This window comes from Hirundo rustica, chromosome 1 (assembly GCF_015227805.2).
Source record: "Hirundo rustica isolate bHirRus1 chromosome 1, bHirRus1.pri.v3, whole genome shotgun sequence".
In the NCBI taxonomy this organism is placed as follows: domain Eukaryota; kingdom Metazoa; phylum Chordata; class Aves; order Passeriformes; family Hirundinidae; genus Hirundo; species Hirundo rustica.
In genome coordinates, this window is record NC_053450.1 from 20,478,449 (window position 1) to 20,486,623 (window position 8,175).

Here is an 8,175-nt window from a genome sequence, read left to right on the forward strand (position 1 = left end):
CCGCTACCAAAAACAGGCCATGCAAAACCAACACAAAGTGAAAAATTAGGAAATTACTTTTGTCTTATGAAGCACTACACTCTCTTTGTTAATCTTTCAATTATCATGGTAAAGTTATAATAATTTTTTGGAGGGGAAAAAACATAATAATTGTCTTGTTAACAATTAGAAGATGCATTATGCTAAAAATGCCATAAGAACATTTACATTTGAACATTTTCCGTAACATTAAATATCCATTAACTGCAAATCCCTAAGAGGCAACATAATTATTTTTTATTTGTGCATTTATGAGAAATATATACAAAACTCTACCAATTTAGGATTTTATGACTTGAGCATTGACAAGGATTTATTAGATGAAACTCATTCATGGAATCACTTATTTCTAGCCTTTAGTATCTAATTTTGAAACTTATCAGTTTGCTGCGGTTTAAGATACATTAGACTTGTTAAATGCAAGAGTGTAACCATTAGCTTTGGATTATAAATGGTCTGTTGTAAGAAATAATTTAGCATATCATCAAAGCAAATAGTAGAACTAATTGCATTCCATTTATCTTTGACCGTGTCAAATCTAGTGTGGTATTTAAAAGCAAACTTTGTCTAAGAATTAAATGGCAGTCATTGACATTGATTACACTTATGATTGTGTTTACATGTAGTAAAACCTCAGAAACACACTCTGTAGTTATTATTATAATCATTCATTTAAACTCCACTGATACTACAGAAAATGGTAAACACGCCTTTGGTTTCTCAAAATAAACCTAAGCCTAAAGCCCTGCTCCATAGCTAACAACATATTCAGATATTCTAAGTAAAGGGCCATCTGGGAGGTGGTAACCTTAAATATACACTGCTTTGGGCATTTTTTTTCCCATGATGGATGACATGGGGGCAGCCATCTCTCCTTCCAGCTCCTGTGGCACGTGAGCTGATGATCCAGCTCAGCCATGAGACTACAGCAGCTTCCCAGATGCTGTGTTGGGCCCCTGCCCCACATTTCCCACCAGGAGAGAAGAGAGGAAACCAATTCTAAATCATGCAAGAAAAATATACAAGACAAGAAAGTTGATTGTGTCTTTTTTGTTTGTTTGTTTTAAATTCAAGACGGAACAGCAATTATCTGCCCCTTTGGAAAGCTATATTTAATAAAAAGAAACAAATCCCAGTCCAAGAGCACCAGGCAAAGTTAATGGCCCAAGTCTAGTTTAGGTGGTATTTTTCATGAGCAGATGCAGAGTAAGTAGGCAGGAAGCAGCCACTGCAGTGTGCTTACTGGTACCAGTAACAGCTCCTTAAATCAGACCATCTCCCTGCTCCTTGCTTGAGCCTGCAGGCCTGGGCAGTTTGCTGTCCCCTGGCCCGGGAACCTTCTGCAGGGAGGTAAACAGCATAGACACAGCAGAACACCATGGCAGGAAGAGGGCCAGGACCCCTGAGGACTGCCTGGGGCTGAAGGCTCAGCTCAGCTCAGCTCAGCTCAGCTCAGCTCAGCTCAGCTCAGCTCAGCAGCTCTTTGCCCTTTGGTCTTCCTGCTCTGCAGCCACCCAGTGGGGCCCAGGCTACAGCCCCTGCTATCCTGGGGCTTCCTGGCTGGCATGACCCCATTGTCCTGCATAATGTCCTCCTTGGGACCTTGCCCTGGGGTTTGGGAGATGTTAAAAATAGGTGAGATCTTCTGGCTTTGCACTTACATCTTATGGTTTGAGTGTGCACAGAAGGCTGTTCGCTCTTGCTGATGAAACAGGGAAGGACAAAGGGCAATAAACACACGACGCCTGCTCTAGGCTTGTCTGGTGCTCACTTCAAGTTCAGTTTTCACTTGCATTTCTATCTGGTCAGATTTGAAAGGTACTGAGTACTTTGTCCAGCTGCAAGGAAACAGAGTGTAACAAAAATAACCCAGCCCCGTTTGCCTCGCTTTGCTAACTTTCCTGTTTCCGCAAATCTGACTGGAGACTGCGAAGCCGGGGGATAGCACTGACACAGTACCCTGAGCAGATGATATCTGTAGCTACTGTTTCACCTCCAACAATGTATCTGAGCCAGATGTAGCTCCACATTCTTGAGCCAATGATGCCTGGAGTCCTGAACAAGATCAGGGATGTTAATGGCAACAAAATTAACAAAGGGGTTTCCTTCCCCGTTTTTGAGGACCACAGAAAGACTGAGGCTGGGACAAATTCCAAGCTACAAATCTTCGCATTAAGGCTCAGGCCCTAGAGAGAAAGAGTAGAAGGTACATGGACACAATTTCTTGAGGTGAAGATCAAATTTGGTTGAGTACAATGAGGAACTCAAAAGCATCTTGACAACTTGTTTGAAGGCCCTGAGCAGCAGCAGCATCACTCCTGCAGTGGTCTGACAACCAAATGCACCTGTCCACAGCCTGTTCCTTCCTGTATGCAGGTGAAAAAATGTGACAGATCCTTCTATATCTCTGAACTGTGTTAAAGAGGTAACTATTCCATGCTGGGCACTTTTGCCAACATATCATCTGTGGTTTTTCTGGTCATTTTTATGTGGAAGAAAAAAGAATTCTTTTTTTAAAAGGGCCTTCAATTTCTCAGGGAAAAAGCATAGGTACAGAAAAATCAAATACAGAGGAATGTGAATACTGCTACATGCTGCTCATCTTCTTCCTGCTAACATAACAACTCTAATCATGCGAGCAAAGTAAACAAGATTTATGGGATTTTTATTACACGGGTCAATTTTGCTTTTCAAATATGTTGTTACTTGCTTTTAAAGTAGCAAGGAAGTTTGCTAGAGTTTTGTGTAAGAGTCTTGCTCCTTTCATGCTAGTGGGAAAGGCTTCTGCCTTGACTTGTGGTTCTCTCAATCCCAAAAGATGTGAGACAACATTGTCAGTGGGAGGGAAAATGCAGACACACATTTGGAGGCATCTCTGATGGCAATGGAGTGCAATCTCAAGAGCCCACTTCCCTTCTTGCTGCTCTTGGATAACAAGGGGGAGATCATTGCCACTTCTCAGAGCTGGGAAAGTGATGAAAGACATTGACAAGTAGAAAGTGCTTCTACAGGGGTTAGCTGGAAAGCTTTCTTTTGAAGACTGTGAGTCTTTGCTCTTGACAAAATGCCCTAGCAGCCTGGGGAAGCCCAACAAACCTGGAGGCTATCAGGGGATACTGTTACTAGAAGTCATGAGATGAACATGTGCATGTTCAGAAAGCTGAAACGTGACTGTCAAGAACAACTAGCAAGGCAAGCAGCCTGAAAAAACTCTTAATCATTGCATAAAGCTGGGATCACATTTGAGGGAGACTACTTAGACAAGAAGTACAGAGCTGAGAATAAATATCTGGGAACAAAAGCTTCTTGCAAATGCGACCAATGACAACAGAGAAAGTATTCATTCCAAAAACAGTTAAGAAAGAATTTCCCCATTCAGTAACCATCAGTCACAGCACATGATATGCATACTTCTAACCTCCTTGCATGGTACACAGACCACTTCATCCTGCTTCAGTGTTTGGACTGTTGTGTTTTAAAGTTGATTTATCGCTGCTGACCGGTTCACTCTTCCGGGAACCAGAACCTCCTGTTTATCCACACAAGGGGACTCCATGCCACTTCTCCAATTCAGAGATATTTGCAATGAGAAATGATAAATTCCACAGAGGCATAACCTTTGGTGTCCCGCTGACCCTTCAGGTATTAGCGATGATCCATTGCACCTGGATAACAGAAACTGGCATGGGTGTGATTAATACACAGCTCAATATCACACAATGAACCCAAGTAATTTCTAACCTGATCTCACCTTGGGCATATTTCTTACAGTGAAACATCCATATCATGTTGCAGATACTTAAAACTTTTGAGTTTTCTTTACCAGTTAATGTGGAGTAGGCATGCAGGTGGATGGACTCTCAAGTAATGATCACAACTGAATATTCTCTTAAATAATCCTTATTTAGTAGCTTGGATTGTACTGGTTTTGGCTAGGGGAGAGTTAGTTTTCTTCACCATGGCTGGTATGGGGCTATGATTTGGATTTCTGCTGAACACTGTGCTGCAAATACAGGGATGTTTTTGTTATTGCTAAGCAGTGCTTACACAAAGCCAGGGGCTTTTCTGCTCTTCATGCTGCCACACTGGCAGGGAGGCTGCAGGTACATGGGAGATTGAGAGAAGACACAGCCAGGACAGGTGATCCAAACTGACCAAAGGGACAATCCAGACCACATGACATCATGCTCAGTAAAAAAAGTGGGGGGAAGAAGGAGAGAGGGGGACACATTTAGAGTGACAACATTTGTCTTCCCAAGTTACCGTTAACATCTGATAGAGCCTTGCTGTCCTGGATATGGCTGAACACCTGCCTGCCCCTGGGAAGCAGTGACTCATTCTTTTCTTGTGTGAATGGCTTCTGCTTTACCTAGTAAACTGTCTTTATCCCAGCTCCAGAGTTCTCCAGCTTTTACCCTTCCGATTCTCTCCCAGCTCCGCTGGTGATGGAGTGAGTGAGCAGTGGTATGATACTTGGTTGCTGGCTGGTTCTTTTCTCTTAGTTTCTGCCCATCCAGACTAGATTTTTGGAGCTGACATCATTCTAGCATTGAACCGCAATAAGCTTAACTCCTTAACTGAGACTGACTTTTCTCTTGCTCTTTCCCTCCTTTTCTTTGACTTTGTAAAACAACCCAAATTTAATTTTACTAACTTGTGCTGACTTTATGTAGCTCTTTGAGCTGATGTTTCTATTAATTTTGTGTAAACTTTGGTGTGAGTATGAGATCTATTCTGTAACTACTCTCCACAGAAATTACACTCTTCTGAAACCAACAGAAAGGTGGAACCTTATTTTTGCTCCAGTTGTTTTGATCCAGAAAAATAGTCGGTAAATATAGGTGAAAGGTGACTGTCCCTGTGAGTTAAGGCAGAGATGCCTTTCCTCCCATCCCCTCTGAGCTTTTAATAATTATGAATCATCCTCCAGCTGGTTATCAGCATTTCTGTCAACTCGCTGGAACAGTAATAGCTACAAAGTATGCAGTAATAAAAAAGGTCTGAAGATCAGAGTATCAATTGATACTACTACTACAAGGTCCTATTTATACATGTTATTTTACTAAAAAGTGGGACCACTGAAGTTCTAGTATTTCTATGTCATTTTGTGTATGAGGGATCCAGAGCTATCACAGCCTTCATTTTCTTTTCTTGTGCCTCTTTCCTTTGCACAGGCATTCCTGCCCTGAGCAGCTCAGACAAAAATGTACTTTGGACTGATTCTTTCCTTCCACCCCAAGAGCTGAGTGCTCCAGCTGGATGGTTACAGATTTTTAGCTATACCCAGTGTCAACTGTACCAAGTGCCACTACATGTAAAAAGAGATGGAACAGGGAATATACTTTCAAGTCCAAGCATTCAGAAATTGAAGCAACCTTTTCCCTACATTGGAAGGTGGATCATTATTTATATTTGTCTTCTGTTGCACTAAGTTTAGTGCAGTAGCTAGGAACATTTTATTCTCAATGGAAGATGAAATTCCTGCATAATCACATAATTCCTGCACCTGAGGCTTTAAGAAAAAACACTGACCACTGCAGGAGTTGGCAGCAGTGGGGGAAGAGGAAGAGGAGATGGAGGAGGAAATAATCTCATTCTCTCACCGCAGGAGTGGAATCCAACCCTGCCGCTGATGAGTGGCGATAGAGGGTGCATCCAAGAGGGAGAGGAAATGGGAGAACCAGAGGAGAAAAGAGCCCTTAGGAAGACATCCTTAAGAGAAGGAAATACTTGGGATTAGCAGGGAAGGTCATCAGGCTGTGAAGCCCTCAGACATCTGTCCAAACCAATCTGGAACTCCTGGCCACTGGGATGCCTCATTAGTGAGTATTTTTTGCACTCCAAAAGATGAGGTGGGGAAGGATGTCTTTCCTGCTCCGGTTTATCTGCGTCATAGGGATAACACCTGATTTTGTCAACATCCAGCTGTGAACTATTCTGAAAAGAAAGCCTGGAAGCAAAAAAAATAACCTCAAAATGTGGTAAAAGTGCCTCACAGTTGGAAGTAAAGGGAACTCAGAGCTGGAGATGCATTTTGTGCTTTGCTGACTTTATATCTTTGGAGGAGAAAATGTAAATTTTTACTCTACTAATTTATGAAATGTGGATATGGAGCCACACAATGCTAAGAATCCAAGTATTAAAACTGAGTGCAGAGAAATGAGGCAGAAGGATATTTTATGTAAGCTTTTTTTATATTTTGCCTCTCTAGGCAACACAGGACTGCTAATATATATATATGTATATACACACACATTGAACTGTGGAATCAGTTTTCTAGTTCTGCATTAATATCACCTGTGGTAGCAGAAACACTGTATAAAGCATTCTTCCATAATTTTGTTTTTCTCATTTTGTATGAAGTGACTACACAGTTCAGTCTTGTACTCTCTCTAGTACTGTGTCACTCTTCTTTTTCCTGTAGAAGTGAGAGGATGAAGTTTATGTTTCTGTTTTCAAGCGTTGCTTCCTTCACGAGCAGGAAATCCTCCCTCCCTCCATGCATTTTTAAAATAGTTGACAGATCCCCCAATTAACTGCATATCAAATTGAAGCTCTTTTTCCTGTCCTATGTGACTATGGACTCCTTTTAAATAGTCCATCTGCTTTCGTATGCCCCATAAGAATATGAAAAATATCCCTTACCTACCACAACAAAAACTCTCCTGGGAAGTTGAATGTGGCAGTAATATGTACCAGTGAGATCACTCATACATCACTGTGATATCTTTTAAGTATTATGAACAGGAGACCTCTAAGAACATCTATAAAATACATAGTAACATCTCCAAACAAGTCCTTTTCCTAGTTTACATCCCTTCCAAAGGTGTGTTTTGAAAAATCTGCCTTCCTAATGAATACAGCTTTCTGGATTGCGCTTCTGTATGTATCACTATAACCTTTGTCCTTCCCTCTGTCCCTTCCTCATTTCTTTGCCTGTTAATGATTCACAATTACTGTGCTATAATCAAGTTCTGCTCAAATTTCTCTTCCTATCTCTCGATGGCTTTTTATGGTTTGTTGTTGTTTTTGGTTTTAGTTTGTTTTTGTTTGGTTGGTTTTGGGTTTGATTTTGTTTTTTTTTTTTTTTTACTATAATCTGATCCCTCCTCCTGCACTTGCATTCTGGAATGGGAACTCAAAATACAGGTAAGTCACTGATGAAAGGTGCAACACAAAATACACCTGAAAAAACAGCAGTGTAAACTGTAAACCTGAATTTTTTGTTTTCAATACAGGGTTTGTTGCAAGTGTATGTAAGAAGTTTTCTGACTTCCTAATCAATGTACCTGCTTTTACTAACTTCATCCATAACCTAATAGTGTTGTTATCACGAAAAAGGAGACATGATAATGAGAGTGCATATATTTCTCAGTTCACTTCCTTCCTTATTTAAAATTATTTGCAAAAGAGAATGAGGTAACAGATGAAAAGAGTAAATGAACTCCATCTCTGTGTGTTGTGGAATCTCAGTTCCATTCTTTTTCTGAAGAGATGACAGGTGTGTATTTATTCACTCCTTTTCTAAATTCTCTCTGCTATAAAATTAAACAAACCCAAATTTGCTTTGGAAAAAAAAAAAAAAAATGCAAACTGTACTAACGTACCTTTTAAAAAGAAAATAAATGTGCCCTGAGAGGAAGAAGTACTTTCCAGAACAAGTATATCTTTTGGTGGGTTTCAGTGAACTGCATCACTGCATATTTTAGTGTCTGGAAAGAATTGTGATTGCTGGAATGAATTATTAAAAAAGCAGCCATATGTGGTTTAGTAAAAGTGACATGGCAGAGCCAGGCTGGTAGATCAGGGTTCATCCACAGCTCCACCATATTTTTGTGACTTTTAACTGGGGCATCTCATCTCTGAGTGGCTCTTTGCCACTTGCAGCTGAGCAACACTCCCTCATAAGGGTGTTAAGAAAGAACTAAAGGCTTTGAGGTGTACTGAAGATGTCCCAGAGCTTCAGTGAAACTCTGTGTGAATTCTATAGGTCAGCGGAAGCTTTCCATTCATGTATTTACTTACAGGATTCTTGAAGGCCTGAAATTGCTGGGAGACTGGGGCTGCCAGTTATGCAGTGTAATTAGTTTCCTCTGGTGAGCATTATGAGCGGCTTATCAATGCCCAGGGAATCAG